Genomic DNA, 17,821 nt, shown 5'->3' with positions numbered 1-17,821 from the left:
GTGTACATTCTAATGCTTCCTTCTAATCACATAAGTCCTACCGTAACAACGATGCATGTCTCCTGTGCTTTTATACAATTTGCTTTGGACTCCAATAGGAATCTCATTTGATGAAAAAGAGAAGTTGCTATCTCTGTCTAGCATGGGTGTTTTATTTTTGTTTTTACTTCAGTGCACAAATAACTGAACACCTAGACCAGAACTGATTTTTAAAACAAACACTTCTTTTATTAAGTACTTAGTTCTTGATTTTAATTTTTCATTACTGGAAACTTGAAACTTTCTTCAACAAGTGTAGACAATGACACAAAGTGAAAATAATGCAAATGTTTATTTCACAAGTATATATAATTGACCAAATAGTACCTACATGTTTCATACAGCATAATTCATGGAATTCTAAAAACTGAAAACAATTTAATATGTCCATATTTTCCATGATAAGGAAGGGGGCTGGAGCGATAGTATAGCGGGTAGGGCGTTGGCCTTGCACGCGCCTGACCCAGGTTCAATTCCCAGCATCCCATATGGTCCCCTGAGCACTTCCAGGAGTGATTCCTGAGTGCAAAGCCAGGAGTAACCCCTGTGCATCGCCAGGTGTGACCCAAAAAAAAAAAAAAAGGAAGCATGGTTTAAACTTATAGAAGTTGAAATAAAAGGAAAACTCCTGTGATGTTAATACAGTTGGTACTTTACATGAATTAGTTGTACATTGTTAGGATATGTATTTTACCCTTAGCAACATGGGTTTGGATCTACGAAGCTCACATCTAGATTTTTTTCAATATACATAGTTGACTATTACCTGATTCTGCATTCATGCTCCCAGTCAACTGCAGATATAGAAACTGTGACTATGGTGGGATCACTCTGAGGGCTTACTCATTCTCAAATTTTGTATTTCTTCAGTATCCTGAAACTAGACTCCATATGAATACCAAGAGACAAATGTAATTATGTTTTAGGGAGTTGAAAATTTCTTGCAGATTTTTTATTCTACAGAGTTTGATACCCCAACTGTTACTTTGTTCAGCTCTACTCTTGTCAGCTATATTCTTAGTAAGCTAACAAGAAAAAATTTTTTCCAAAGTGTGATCCTTAAATACTCATTCTTCCAAATTTTCTACCAAAATATTAAAAGGGCACTCTCATCTGTCACTGTCCTGTAGCACTGTCCTCCCATTGTTCATCGATTTGCTCAAGCGGGCACCAGGAACGTCTCCATTGTAAGACTTGTTGTTACTTTTTTTGGCATATCGAATATGTCATGAGTAGCTTGCCAGGCTCTGCCATGCGGGCAGGATACTCTAGGTAGCTTGCCAGGCTCTCCAAGAGGGTCAGAAGAATCGAACCCAGGTCAGCCATGTGCAAGGCAAACGCCCTACCCACTGTGCTATCGCTCCAGCCTGGCACTCTCATCAATGAGGGAGATACCTCTCAATATTCAATCTACTTTTCAGGAATTCACATGCTCGTTTGAATATTTAGTAACTTTAAGAAGTCCTGTAGTAAAGAGTTATGCTAATACTTTAATATCTGCATTTCAATAAAATAACTTTGATCACAAACCTCATAGTTTTCTCATGCAATGCCTATGCACAATATAGTTTTCTAGTAAATAAATTTTTGGAATTGCTCTTTTGGTCAAGGTGATGTTGCAGGAAGTATGGTGAGCTTTGTGGGTGCCAAGCGTTGCACCATTCAGGTTTAACTAGATTGAGAAATGTTCACAGGGTAAGACAAAAACGCATTGTTGTTGAAAATCAAAGGGTTGTCATGCAATTTGAAACATATGTCTTACAAAACTATAGTCATAATTTTATACTTTTGGAAAAAATCTAAGCATAAAATATAGTCAAAAAGAGCTAAAGGTATAAACATTGAGCCTGATAGAGGCAGATTCATACACAGATTCTGCTTTTTTTTTAACTTTTTTTACTTTTTTTGTTGATTGAGGTTCTGTGATTTACAATACTGTTAATAATGGTTTCCCATGCTCATAATTTCCAAAGCCATCACCAATAGACCCATCTCCTTCCCCACAGGACTCCAGTGTCCTTCTGTTTGTACCAATACAGTGAGGTAGCAGCTTACAAAATTAATATGCTAAAATATGTGTATATGCACACAATGAACTAGAATAAAAATTTTAAAAGGTTATCCCTTTCAAAAAGTGTTGCAAAACATCAGATATCTAGGAATCGTGACTCCATATGGAGTCACAAAGACTGTAAAAGACTTATTGCAGTAAAAATTATAAATCACTGCTAAGAGAAATAGAAGAAACTAGGAAATGGAAAGACATTCCATGTTCATGGATTGGAAGAATCAACACTGTCAAAATGATCATCCTACCCAAAGTATTATTTAGAAGTAATGCAATACTCATTAAAATTTTATTGATGCTTTTCAAAGATAGCAATAGCACAGCGGGTAGGGCGTTCGCCTTACAAGCGGCCAACATGGCCGACCCGAGTTCGATTCCTCCGCCCCTCTCGGAGAGCCCGGCAAGCTACCGAGAGTATTCGATATGCCAAACACATTAACAACAAAGTCTCCAATGGAGATGTTACTGGGCCCGCTCGAGCAAATCAACGATCAACGGGAGGGCCTTTACCTTACCTTCAAAGACAGATTCTGGTTGTTACCATTTTGGGGATCATAAGTGGGTTAAAAGTGAATTGGAAACTTGATATCACGTTCTTGGCTGGCTCTGTCTACTGATCTGTGCAAGGGCAAGCTTTGGAGGCCGCCAGGGCCATTATTCAGGTACAGTGTCTCTCAGTGTCCCCACGGGAATTTTCAGTTCAGAACCTGTGGGAGATGACAGTCTGCCCTGGAATAATGCCCAGCTGCCTAACTGGAAAGGAAGTGACAGCCTCAGATGTCTTCTGAGGCTACCCTTCACATTAATAGCACTGTAAACCACAGAATCTCAATTTAGAAAAATGGTTTTGACTGTATAAGCACTCCAACCAAGTATGTGTGAACTGTGGTCATCACACTAACATAAAAAGAAGAAAAAAAACCAAGGGGCAGGGAGCCTAATGCCAACTCCGAACTAATAAACTTTCATATCTCTGCTTTGTCCCAGTTCTGTTCATATCTGCCCTTTTCCTTAATCCTTGTCACCAATCTCCTCAGGAATGCTTTAAAGTTGCCTCCATCAATTGATTTCTAATAGATATTTGGTAGAGCTATCACTTCATTTATCATCCAAAATTATTGGTGGCTCCTTCAGGGTCAGGGGAATGAGACCCATTGTATTTACTGGTGTTGGCATATTGAATACACCATGGATAGCATGCCAGGCTCTGCTGCGTGGGTAGGATACTCTCGGTAAATTGCCAGGCTCTCCGAGAGAGATAGAAACTTTTGGGGCGGCCTCTAATTGTCCTTGTAGGTATTCCCATGGTTCAAACCATATTTGAACCCTATCAAATATGGTGTGGCAATCCTGGAAGATGGGTATTAAGTGTCTTATGATGTGTCGTGTGGCCACTTTGTGGCCACGCAGTCCGGAAAGCATCCTGGAACATGGCAGTGGCTGGGTAGTGGAGGTAGTGGAGGTCTGCCAGTGAGGTATTTCTCTTGACAGGTGAACCAAAAAATCTTTTTGCTTGCAGGTTTGGATGAGCTCAGAGCCAAGAGTACGGCCTGAGGAAAGCAGGTGTGGCTCCTCAAAACATAACAAAGGAAGGCCCAAAGAATGGAGGTTTTCCCATTTTTCCATTCCAAAGGATTCACTGCAACATTTTGGTTTATCTCTACCATAAAGCCCGCAAAGCTGGGTCTCTGAGTCAAGCCAGAATCCTGTCTTTGCATCCCCATGGGGAGGTCACTGTCCTCTCGTTATTCATCAATTTGCTCGAGCGGGCCCAGTAACGTCTCCATTGGAGACTTTGTTGTTACTGTGTTTGACATATCGAATACATCACGGGTAGCTTGCCAGGCTCGCCGTGCGGGCGAGATACTCTTGGTAGCTTGCCGGACTCTCCGAGAGGGGTGGAGGAATCGAACTTGGGTCGGCCATGTTGGCTGCGTGCAAGGAAAATGCCCTACCCGCTGTGCTATCGCTCCAGCCCTTTAACAATCTGACCATAATTTTAGAGCTCTACAAAAATGTTTTATTTCAAAATAGTTGTCTTAATACCAATTCCATCATAAAGCACTATTTTCATTATTTTTTAATTCAGGAAAGATTCTGGGTTGCAGAAATGTGTAGACACAGCTCTGCGATGATCTTGTTTTACATTTCTTTGAATGCTAAATGGAGAATGGGTTTACGGGATGGAAAAATGAATAACCCAAATAAAAAGTGAACATGACTTTGATTTTACAGGTACAGTATACTGAGGAGTTCTTGTATTTGTAATTGATTAGCTGTTTAAAAATAGATTGTAGTGGAGAAAGAAGAATCAAAGCAACTTTAAATTGGGGGAGGCTGAAGTGATAGTACAACAGGGGAAGCACTAGCCTTGCACTAGGCCGACCTAGGTTTAATCCCCAGTGCCCCATGTGATCCCCCAAGTCCTCCAGGAGTGATTCTTGAGCACAAATCCAGGAGCAAGCCCTGAGCACCACTGGGAGTAGTACAAAAAACAGAACAGAATATTAGATTTGGGACTGAAGCATCATACAAATTCAAAGTGCCATTTAGTAAGGTCAATAAGACTTAATGCTGTTCTCCCGTTGTTCATCAATTTGCTCGAGCAGAATCTTTCCTGAATTAAAAATAATGAAAATAGTGCTTTATGATTGGAATTGGTAACATCTCCATAGTGAGACTTGTTACTGTGTTTGGCATTTTGAATACGTCATGGTTAGCTTGCCAGGCTTTGCCGTGCGGGGCGAGATACTTTCGGTAGCTTGCTGGGCTCTCCGAGAGGGGCAGAGGAATGACACAGGCTGCCCACAAGGCAAATGCCCTACCACTTCAGACTTAGCCAGAGGAAACAGAATTTAAATGAGGCATGAAAAAATAAAATAAAGTCTTTTTGTATTCATTACAATGGATTTGAATTGCCTGTTAATCACCCAAGCAGAAAAGTTTTGAAAGCACTCCAGTTGTTAAGGAAGGTTCCACTGTGGAGCACAGCAGAAACATCTATTTGGATTTAAGTGTAATTTAGAGCTACAGCCTGAGGTAAAAGCCCCTGAGGAGATAAATGAGGCTTAAGAAGAGGGCAAAGGTGTTACACTCCTGATCCCTTGACAGGTTGGGTTTAAAGAAGAGATAAACTATAAAGAGAAGCAACCAATGAAGTTAGAGAACAATTGGAAATGGGACCTCCTGGAAGCCAAAAGGAAAAAGCCATTAAAGCCAGAACCAGGGCCATAGCTCTGCAGTAGGGCAGTCTTGCCTGGTGGAGCTGGGCAGAGGAGAAAGGGTGGGAAGGAGAGGGGGTGAGAGGGAGGGAGGGGGAGGTGAGGGTGGGTGGGCATCCCTGAAGGAAATAAACAGAGCAAGTGGGGGTCAGCAGCTCCTCCCCCTAGTCTAGTCGCTGCCCTACTCCTCAGGTCTGCCAAGGCCTTCCTGGGTACCAGTTTCCTTCTCATGTGTCTCTGCTGGGCACTTTACACTCACATTAAGTCCTCTAAATTTATTCCTTTTGTTTCTCTGGAGTCAGGAGTTTTGTCTGTGGAGTCCTCACCCTTAGGTGAGGACTAGACAGGTAGGTTCTCACTACGTGATTTGCATATGAATGAAAAAGGAATGAGCCCCCACCCCAGTAGCTTTATGACCCACAACAGTGTGACTGAGAATTACACAAGTATTCCAGAATAGAAACCTTGGGATAATCTTGTTCCTTCTGTTCTAGCTTGTTGCATGTTGCTGTTATTTTGTGTCTGTCTCTTCTGAAAATATATGAGCCTGCAAAAGAGGAAAAATTTATAAATTTGGCTTCCCCCCCAGTTTATTGAGATATTGTGGTTTAAGTTACTGTTATGTTAGCTTTATGTATACATTCCAACAACACACCCATAATCAGAGTACCCACTTTTCCCCAGTGTTTCAAAGAACCTTCCTATCTATCCCTCTAAATCCCCCACTCAGTCCCTACACTCAGTTCTGTGGACCAATTCTCCAGTGCTGTTGCCTTTGGCTATTTGTTGTGCTCTTACTATATATATTTATATCCCACATTTGAGAGAGAGAGATTGTTCTCTATTTGTCCCTCTGCTTCTGACTGACTTGACTCAGAATAATAACCTCTAATTTCATCCACATAGCAGAAAATTACATGATTTTGCCCTTTCTTACAGCTGCATAGTATTCCATTATGTATGTATGTATGTATATATATATGTGTGTGTGTTTTATATATATATATATATGTGTGTGTGTGTGTTATATATGTGTGTATATAAGAATTTCTTGATACATTCATCCATAGTTGGACATTTGGGATGTTTACATATCTTGGTGGTTTACTGAGTGTAGCAGTGAATGTCGTTGTGCATATGTCCTTTCTAACTGATGTTTCTTTGTTTGGCTGGATGCCAAGGAAAGGCATTGCTGAGTCATATGGGAGCTCTATTCTTACTTTTTCAAGAAATCTACAGGTGGCTTTTCATAGAGGTTGAACAAGACATGAATTTATACATTTAAATGTAACATCTGTGTTCAGATTCTTTTCAGTACATGTATTTTTCAAATGATTCATTTTTGTTTAACAATTTATTTCCCTGAGGGCCATAAGGAGCTTTTAGTTTTTGAGGTAGACCTTAAGAAATGGAAAAATTTGCTTTCAGTTTTTCCTTACCTTCAAATGGAGCTGCTCTTTCCCACATTATGTATTTTATTTTTAATGTGGCTTTAATTAGGCTTTCTTGACCCTATAGCTCTGTAACTACTTTATATAACATTTCTTGTAGATGCCAGTTTAAAAGTTTTTTGCGTTTGAAATATCAATTTGTTTAGAGAGATTAGAAATTGTCTAAGAGGCTGACTGGAACTTTTGACTCATAATTCTATATTTATATTCAAGTGGCCTCTATTTCTAGCTCATGTATTTTCTCCATATTCTAGAGGCAAGATGAAGAAAAAGGCTTGTCGAATGGATTGAACACTAACCAAAGTTTCTTTCATTGAGTGTATCACTATTCAATTCTCCTGTTTGCCGCTGGCTTGTAGATTTTCTATCTGGTGAAAATCCTCCAAGAATTATCAGTTGCCTAGTAAGTTTGTTTTTATTTTATTTTGTTTGGTTTCAGATCCCCCACCTGGGATACTCAGGGGTTACTTTTGGCTCTGTACTCAGGAACACTCTGGTAGTGTTCATGGGACCATACTGAATGCTGGGGATTGAACCCAGGTTAGTTGCAAGCCAAGCAAGTGCCTGACCCACTATACTTACTAAGTCTCCCGCCCTATAAGTTTAATGTTAAAATGAGTTTACATTGAACCAAGTACCATGACATTTGTTCATGAAACTGAGAACTGTCTATCAAGAACCTATTTTGTATCACACTTTTATAAGTGCTTCACATATACAAATTCATTTACTTCTGGCTGGAGAGATGGTACAGGGTATTGCCTTGTATGCAGGTATAAAACCAAGACCATGACTTGCTCTCCAGCACTACATATGATCCCCCAAGTACCTCCACGAGTGACCCTTGTGCACAAAGCCAAGAGTATGTGCACAAAGCCAAGAGTAAACCCTAGGTACTGCTGGTTGTCGCATAGTCCCCTCTCCTTCAAACAAGAAAATTCATTTATTCTGCCTGTAAAACTGCAATATAGGAATGTCTTTTTCTCTACATTTCAGAGATTAGGAAAATGAGGCACTTACAACTTAACTTGACAAAAGTGTACAACTAAAATTCAGATTCTAATCCTAGAGATCTACCTTCAATGAGTGTATCATTCAGTGTGATTCAAAAACACTCAATAGAAGTTCTGAACCGCATATTAACAACACCTGAGCACAGTGGGTAGGGCCTTGCAAGTGGCCAATAGTTGTAGTAAATCTACTTCCAATATTTCTAGCAACGTCATTCTGTATGAGCACAGTAAGAGATATAAACTTACAGTTTGGTTCTTCCTGAGGACATCTCACAATATATTCCTATATATATATGTATATATATATATATGTATATATATATATATGTATATATATATATAGAGAGAGAGAGAGAGAGAGAGAGAGACCACAGTGCTCAGGCCAGGTTAGTCTTCCTAGCCCCAGCAGGGTACTAGTCTCATCGTTACTTACTTTTGGATCATGACAGCATTTGTCCATGATCATGCCCTCAACTTGTAGTTGAGTATCGTGGTGCTTTGGCCTGGCCCATTTCGATGCCAGGGTAGCTCACAATTTGTCCTGGGTCCATTCAGTCCCTCGTTGGGACCCTGCTTTTGGGGTGCTAGGAACTAAGGGAAACTGAGTCAAGCAAGCAGATGCCCAGGAGTAAATACTATTCAGAGTTTATCAACTCCCAAGTTACAAAGCATAATATTAACTGTCTTCCTGTGTTCATACAGAAAGGACATTGCTTTAAGGTAAACTATTCAAAAGACATAACTTACAATACAAGTTCAGTATCCTTAGAAGGATCTGATCTTATGAGCTAACAGAAGAGTTTACAAATAAACAGAGGAATGGGAGCACTGTGATGGGTGCAACCCAATAAACCTAAGCTCCCTGTGGCAATGTTATCCTTCAGCGTTGGGTGGACCAGGAGCAGCCTCCCCAGGAATTGGGACATGGGTGAAGGATGAGCGATGGGTGGACTCCCCAGCATCGTCCAATCTCTCCCTATATGGCAAAGTCATTATGGCAGTCATTATGGCCGTAGTTTCGGTCATCAGAGTTCCATCATCCTAGTCTCCTCACAGACCTCAAAGTCACCAAAGTCTCAGTTTTCCTCCTCATCTTCTTGTTGCCTTCTCTTCATTGCTGTGCAATCTTTCTATCTTCTTCCTTTGCTCTGCTTCTATGTGTGCCACTGTGCTCTTTTCATCTCTCTTTAGTCTCTGTCTGACTCTGTCTCTGTAGTCTCTCCTCTGGTCTGTTTCCGGTCTCAGTCTCTCCTCTCCAGTCTCTGTAGTCTGTCCTTTTCTAACTTCCATCTTCTACTTCTAACCTTGGTGTTGTGCTCTTCTCTTAAGTCCTCTGTCTTATGTCCATGCTGCTGTGCTCTGTCTTGCCCTCTCTGTCTCCTGCTCTCTAGTCTGCTGCCATTGTCTTCTTCTTCAGTCTCTGGTCTCTTCTTCTTCTGACCTCTTCTACCTCTTCTAACCCTGTGACCATGGCGACCTTGGTGACCTCGTAACCTCGTAATCTTCTCAAACTTCTAACCATGAAGACCTGACTTCGCCAACCTTCTAACCATCTGACCTGACTTTGTAACTATCTGACATCCTCCCAGCCCCATACAGCATAATTTATATAGAAATCATGTAGGGTGGGGATACAAAGGTGGGGTTGAACATTAACAAATCAACAAAGACTCCAGGAGATTAACTCAAGGACAAAATCTCATCTAAAGAGATTACTCCATATTACTAGGAGATCCGCTGAAGGGCAGGATCCCATTCAGGGTGTGTTGCTTTCTTCTTTCCTCAGCTAGTAATCCACTTAAATAGTCCTAGTAAATTTACTTCTAATAATTTGTATGAGCACAGTAAGAGCTATATCAAGCTAATTCCTGAGGACATCTCACTATATATTCCAGACCACAGTCCTCAGGCCAAGTTCGTCTTCCTAAACCCAGCAAGGTCCTTATCGAGTTACCTCTTTTGGGTCATGACAGAGTTCGTCCATGACCGTGCTCTTAACTTATAGTTAAGTATTATGGCGCTTGGCCTGGCCCAATTCGATGTCAGGGTAGCTCACAGCTTGCCCTGGGTCCATCAGGCCCTCGCCAGGACCCTGCTCTTAGAGTGCTAGGAACTAAGGGCAACTAAGTCTTAAGACAAGTAAATATGGATGCCCAGGAGTAAATATTATTTGGGGGTCTATTAACTCCCACGTTACATAGCATAGCATCAATTGTCTTCCTGTGTCTATACAAAAAGGACATTGCTAAATAAACCATACAAATGACATAAAGGAAAGAAAAAAGCAATATAGGATTATTAGTTGTGCCTCAGTTGCTCTGTTGTAGGAGTGGCTCAATAGACCTTAAGCTCCCTGAGGGAGCAGCAAAAAGAACCCAGTGTTTTCCAACAAACTATTTTATGTAAACTCTGTATTAGTGAAGAATTTTTAAAAAATAGTTTTAATAATGACAGGAAGAGGATTATTCCCATGAGAACAAGTACAAAATAAAAGTTAATGCATTGCATTTATATTTTAAATGCCATAGTTGAGAACTTATCTATGTAAGAGAAAGTAGGCAGTATATTATATTTATTGAATGATTTTAGTTTCTTTGCCTTATGTTTGTTAACAGTCTAGGCTAGGCTGATAGTGAGGAGAACTGGGTGGAGCAAGGTCACACTCATTGTGGGATTTTTGTTGCAACATTGTAAGCCGGAAATAACTGTATTGTGAATAACTTTGTAAATCACAATGATTTGATAAACAAATTTAAAAATAAATTAAAGTAAATTAAAAATAAAACAACATCTGCAAAGTTTAAGCAATTAAAATGTACTTAATATTAAAGTTTCTTCTGAGTCTTGGTGGAAGGATCTAAGTTCTAAAAACACATTTTGTTCTAATTCTATTGTCATATTAATATGATTTTGAACAACTATTTTATGAGTATTTTTATGGTTTTAGAAAGAGCTTTCCTTTCTAAGTCAAAACGTAACTTCTCAAAATAAACAGGTTTGAAATATCACCTAGGTCTGCGGATTCAGACTAAACGATATCAGATTTCTTCAAGCCTTGAAAAATACACTTTAAAAAAATCTCTCCCCATGGGAACTTTCTTTGCCATCTGAGCTGCCTTTTGCTTATTCTTGTATCGCCCCCTAGTGGTTAATTTTCAACTTATAACTATTTCTCTGTCAGGTCTGCCATTTACCAGCAGGGTAGCACTTCATCAATTTGCTAGAGCAGGCACCAGTAATGTCTCACAACAAATTGTGAGTCTTGCTGATTCTGTTTTTGGCATATCGAATACGTCACAGGGAGCCTGCCAGGCTTTGCCGTGCGGGCGAGATGTTCTCGGTGGCTTGCCGGGCTCTCCAAGCGGGGTGGAGGAACCAAACCCGGATCAGTCGCATGCAAAGCAAACGCCTTACCCAGCTGTGCTATCGCTCCAGCGGGTTTGCCTTGCACGCGGCACGCGACATGGCCAACCCGGGTTCAATTCCTCCGCCCCTCTCAGAGAGCCCAGGCAAGCTCCCTGTGACGTATTCGATATGCCAAAAACAGTAACAGCGAGTCTCACAATTTGTTGTGAAACGTTACTGCTGCCCGCTCGAGCAAATCGATGAACAACAGGAGGACAGTGCTACAGTGCTAACTATTTCTCAGACTCACTTAATCACTTAAATCACTTAACTTCCCGTTAGTCGTCGATTTGCTCGAGCGGGCGCCAGTAACGTCTCCATTTGTCCCTGTTGCGTGCTAGTGTAGCCCAATGGCATCTGTTCGCTCCGGGAACATGAAGGGCCTCAAACCGGTCATTTATGATCTTGATGAAGAAGTCTGACCATCTGGTAGGTGGGCGGCCACCTGGTCTTTTGACATCCCGTGGAATCCAGTCGGTAACAGCTCTAGTCCAGTGGTCGTCTTTAAATCTCATTACGTGACCAGCCCATCTGATTTTCGACACCTTGGCAAATGAGACAGCGTCCCTGATTCTTGATCGTCGACGGATGTCAGAACTCCGGATTCTTTCTCTCATTTGAGTGAAACGTGATATTCCAAGCATAGCTCTTTCTATTCTTCTTTGGGAGACCTGAATAGAGTTCTCATCTTGTTTGCGTAGGGCCCAGGTCTCTGAGGCATATGTTAATGCAGGAAGAACAGTGGAATCAAAGAGATGTGCCCGGAGCCGGAGGTTCTTCGTCCTCTTAGCTATTTCTTCGACGTTCTTGAAGGCGTTCCAAGGCGCTCTCTTCCTCCTGCGCAGCTCGGGTGCCAGGTCATTTGTCATGGTGACCTCTCGACCGAGGTACACATAGCTGTTGCATTCAGAGATGGTCGTTCCGTTGAGAGCGAATGGGGCGTCAGGAACGAGGCTGTTTCTCATAAACATTGTCTTCGTAAGATTCAGCTGTAGTCCTACCTTTCCACACTCACGGTCAAAGTCGGCCAGCATTTGTGCCGCTTGGCTGATGTTTGGTGTTGTTAAAACAATGTCATCAGCAAAGCGGAGGTGGTGTAGTTGTTGACCATCTATCTTCACTCCCATTCCTTCCCATTCCAGTCGTCGCATGATGTTCTCGAGGTTGGCACTGAAGAGTTTCGGTGAAATGGTATCACCCTGCCGCACCCCTCTCTTGACATCAACGATCAGACAAAACTAGGTAATTGCTGTTTGGTTTTGGATATTTGTTTTTGTTTTGTTCCTTTTGCATCTTTTCTATGTGATATCCAAAAAGAGCAGCCTTAAATAATAAAGTGAATAATGTGAAAAGTCTCCAGGATATATGCTTAATAAAAATGGTGGTGAAACCTTTCACATTTGAGTTCTTGCTTTCCCCCTTTATCCATATATATATTATATATATATATATATATATATATATATATATATACTGCACTTTTGGCCAACAGGGGAATGGTGTCAGATAAGCTAGAGATTCAGTGATTAATTTATTGGTTGAGTTCTGCCTTGAACTCAACTGTCTCTTAGCTTCCAGGAGAGAGCACATCTCCATCCACATCCAAAAGTCGCCTCTCAAAGCCTGTCTTCTTAGGATCCTGTGCTCTGACTCGCTAGCCTGGGCACTTGAACATCATCCAAAGAGCCTGAGAAATCTTTGCAATTCTGCAGAAAACCTCAAGGAAAACTCTATGCCAGCCATGGACCTGATCTCTGGGAACACTGGCTCCTGCCCCCTGAACCAACCAGACCACAGTCAGGAAACCAGGGCCACACACAACACACACACTCACTCTAAACAACCAAGAGCAAACACCAACAAATAACTTGATTAAATAAGAGGACCAAACTTTTTTAAGTAAATGGCTTTATTTTTAAGTTTAAAAAAAAGCAGCCTTTCTTTGCATTTTAAAACAAGGATTTTATCACAGATCATGACAATGAGTGAAGAAGGAACCATCCATATTTATGTACAAAAACTGATTACAAAGTATGAGTAGTAATTTCTTCCTTCCTGGCACAGTTGATAATGTATATAAAGTAATCAGAAAGTATTTATCATGTGTAAGATCTATCATGTGTAAGATACCCATGTAGGTAAAACTGAAGAGTATGTGCAATATATGAAGTACATAATACATGGAGTAGATCCTCCAAATTCCAGTAGGCGGGGGTCACACCCACCAACTGGCCCCCTGGCACCATGTAATCCCATCAGCGGCCAAGACTCAGAGACTATAAATACCAGCTCCCGGAAGAGAACAGTGCAGTCTCCTGCCCCGCACCTGGCTGTCCTCGTCGGGGCCCCTTGGAGGGGAGCGGGTTGAGCTTTCCTCCCCGCCCCAACCAGGGCTCCGGCAGCCGAAGACCTCCAGGACCAGCCACCACCATGCTGAGACCACTCTCCGCACACATGAAGGTACTGGCAGAGGGACAAAGCCACGCGGGTCCTGGGGCCAAGATCTCCAAGCCTACTAGGATTGGGGCTGAGCATCCTCCACCCAGATCCTCCAAATTCCAGTAGGCGGGGGTCACACCCACCAGCTGGCCCCCTGGCGCCGTGTAATCCCATCAGCGGCCAAGACTCAGAGACTATAAAAACCAGCTCCCGGAACATCTTATTATGACATCTTATTATCTCATTCCTACTTTGGACAAACTGGCAGGCTACCGAATGTAGCCTGCCCACACGGCAGAATCTGGCAAACTCCCCGTGGCGTACCCAATATGCCAAATACCAGTAACAATGATGGGTCTCATTCTCCTAAAGAGCCTTGAATATCATCTCAGGGCTAGGATGAAAGAGACGTTACTGGGGCCTGCTCGAGGCAATCGACGAATAACAGGATGATTTGTGATTTGTGAATACATGGAGTATAGATATTATATGTATGTAATACATGAAATTTTTCATCATGTGATTTCAAAGAAGCACTTGGAGGAGAAGTGATACCAACGCTTAGGGGGTGTGATGTCATGTTGAAGAAACACATTTTATGTGACTGTGGGAATCATGGATGAGATTTTTTTGAACGACTGTTTTCACTCCATAAGGTTGCTCTTGTCTTTTTTTTTTCAAAGAGCAGGCCTTTAATTTCATTTTTCTCTCTCCCAACCCTGGATTGTAACAAGTGGGTGAATAACTTAAAAAAAACATACAAATAATTTTGTGCAACTCAATTGTTATGATAAAGTCAGTGTTTTCCCCATGAAATACCAGTCAAGCACGAGTCACAAAGCATGATAACGTATTTACATCTGAGAATTTTTTTATATAAAAATAAGAAAACCATTCATTTTTATTGTGATAGCACTGGCTCTCACCATTTGCATATATTTCACAAGTCCTTTCTCTTACCTCTTCAAAAAGTGACTTGTCACACCAGGCCCACCATCAAAGTACCTTTATCTACCACAATCTATTGGACCTTCAGTTTCCTTTAAGTCTTCCCCTCTCTACCTGTCTTAACTTTTCAGTGTGAATTCAATGGTTTGCTTTGAACTAGTTTTTTTTCCTTAAATTTTTATTAGTGAAACACCATGAGGTACAGTTGTAGACTTACAAAGTTTTGTGCTTGGGTTTCAGTTATACAATGATCGAATACCCATCCCTCCACCAGTGCCCATTCTCCACCACCACCCGTCCCAGTATCCCTCCCACCCCCCTTCCCCCCATCCCCCATCCCACCTTACCACTGTGGCAGGGCATTCCCTTTTGTTATCTCTCTCCTTTTGAGTGTTGTGGTTTGTGAAAGAGATATTGAGTGGCAATCTTGTTCGGACTATAGTCTACTCTCATCATGCTTTTCCCATCGTGAGAGGAACCTCCCAACACCCTTTATTTGGTGCTCCCTTCTCTGTCTGAGCTGCATTTTTCCCTAGCATGTGCGGTTGTCCTTAAAGGTTGCTCTTGTCTTAACCAGCATTGACCAGGAGTAGAATTGGACTGGTTCTAGTAGCAGGTGACTAGAGAGGTTGTGTAATAGAAGTATTGGATAGTGGGGCTGGAAAGATAGTACAGTGGGTAGGGCATTTGCCTTGCACACGGCCGATCCAGGTTTTATCCCCAGCACTCCAGATGGTTCCCCGAACCTGTCAGGAGTGATCCCTGAGCACAGAGCCAGGAGTAAGGCCTGATCACTGCCGGGTATGGCCCCAGAATGAAAAAAGAAAGAAAAGAAGAATTGGATAGAAAATTTTAAATGTAGTGTCTGAGATACTTATAGTGTGGACACAGGGAATGCATGTTTTCTACATTTTTTTCAATTTCCCAGTACATTTTAATTCTTATTTTTTCCACACTTGAAATTTTATTTAGGCACCACGATTTACAAAGTTTTTCATAATACAGTCATTTCAGATCTTCCATATTCCAACACCAATCTCACCACCAGTGTGACCTTTCCACCACAAATGTTTTTTCCTTTGCCTTTTTTTTTTTTTTTCGCTTTTTTGGGTCACACTGGGAGATGTACAGGGGTTATTCCTGGCTTTTGCACTCTGGGAATCAGACCCAGGTTGGCCGCATACAGGGCAAACGCCCTACCTGCTGTTCTATCGCTCCAGCCCACCACCAGTGTGTCAAGTTTGCCACTCCCAGCCCCCCAGCCTTCCCACTTAAAAGGCACAAAATATTATATATATATATATTGCTTATATATATATTGTTTTTTGGGTCACACCCAGCGATGCACAGGGGTTACTCCTGGCTCGCACTCAGGAATTACTCCTGGTGGTGCTCAGGGGACCATATGGGATGCTGGGAATCAAACCCAGTTCGGCCACGTGCGAGCCAAATGCCCTACCTGTTGTACTATCACTCCAGCCCCGTGCTTTATATTTCTTGATACAACATATATTTCATAATGGTTCTGCAAAGTTATTGCGAGAGGATTTGATAAGCTGTTAGGTGCTAGTTAAGCTTTCGTGCGGTTGTTTCGCTAATTGAGTTTAGTGGGCTTCTACGCAACTATCCCATCTAGTGTTCTGTGTTTCCACTAGGCTGTCAGTAAGTGCATTCTCGGCTGGGCACTCGCAGCTGTAGCTCTAGGATGAGTCGTGTATCGTGGAGCCTAGGGCCTACGCAGGTTCTGCAGAACTGCCTTTTCTCTCCAAGATCTACTTCTACCTTTTAATTCCATGATTCTGTGCTAGAATAGAAAGCCAAGATCACTGACCGGAATTAGGCTAAGACTAAAACGGTGATTCCCAATTCCCAAAGGTCCATATTGGCTGCCGATGAGTTTGAACCACTGACTCCTGTCATCTTCTGCCTCCGGGAAATCATGTGTCTGGTCTAGATTTGGCCAGCCCGAGAGCCCAGGGTAATGGAGCCGTACCCACTATGACAGCAGAATAATAATCACACCTGCAATTAATTCAGTGATTATTTCTCTTTGGTGCCTATTTTGTTTTGTTTGGGAGCCACATTTGGAGGTACTCGGGGTTTATTCCTGGCTCTAGACTCAGGACTTACTTCTAGTAGTGCTCAGTGTACTATATGGGATACTGCGGATTGAACTCCAAACTCAGATTTGCCACGTTCAAGGCAAACATCCTACTTGATATACTATCACTCCAGGCCCTTCTCTTTGGTATTTCAAATGTGTGAAAACACACTGAAAATTGGCATAGCTCATTTCATTTCATACAACTGAGAATCTGAGAAGTTAACTAATTAACCTAAGGCCACACATCTAACCATGAGGAAGCTGGGACTTGAACTCACTATCTCCATTCTTCCTCTACTCACTTGCCTGCACAGTGGATTTGAGAGAGGTGACCTGAGATCCTTCTGACCCCAAAACAATTCTGCTCATCTGGAAGAGGGTTGGATGCTAAAATTTTTAACTCAACAAGCACATCCTGAGTACTTACTTAATTCGAGGACATGGGTAAATACCAAGAGTAGACAGCAGCTTTCCCTCATGAAAAGTAAAGAATGTGGTTAAACAAAAAAAAAAAAAATAGCACTGTCTGTAGCACTGTCCTCCTCGTTGTTCATTGATTTGCTCAAGCGGACACCAGTTGTAAGACTCCATTGTAAGACTTGTTGTTACTGTCTTTGGCATATCCAATACACCATGGGGAGCTTGGCAGGCTCTGCCGTGAGGGCAGGATACTCTCGGTAGTTTGCTGGGCTCTCCGAGAGGGACGGAGAAATCGAACCCAGGTCGGCAGCATTTCATTTTATTTATATACTTACATTTTATTAAAGTTTTATGATTTACAAAGTAAATGATTCATGGTGAGTTTTCGATATGTTTCTTATGTTCTGGCAGCAATCCCACCATCAGTATCTTCTTCCTCCACCAGGGTTCCCAAGTATCCTCTCACACCACAACCCCTGAACCCGATTCCCAGCCTGCCACCTTGACAGGCAACTTTTTAAGTCTGCTTGTTAACACTTGGATCTCTTGGTTTTAGTGCTGCTGACCCTGTGGTTTGGCCATGCAGCTCTACCGCTCCTTGACACCACCCATGGACTTGGGTCGCTTTCACCTGCACTCCCTATTCCTTCCCAGATGATCTCACTGACATGTGGTATATGAAAGAATTGAGTAAGGGAACGCAGTGTTTGAAA

This window comes from Sorex fumeus, unplaced genomic scaffold, assembly GCF_029834395.1.
Source record: "Sorex fumeus unplaced genomic scaffold, SorFum_2.1 ptg000069l, whole genome shotgun sequence".
Classification (NCBI taxonomy): Eukaryota; Metazoa; Chordata; class Mammalia; order Eulipotyphla; family Soricidae; genus Sorex; species Sorex fumeus.
The sequence above is the reverse complement of the archived record's forward strand: the minus strand, read 5'-3'. Positions refer to the sequence as shown.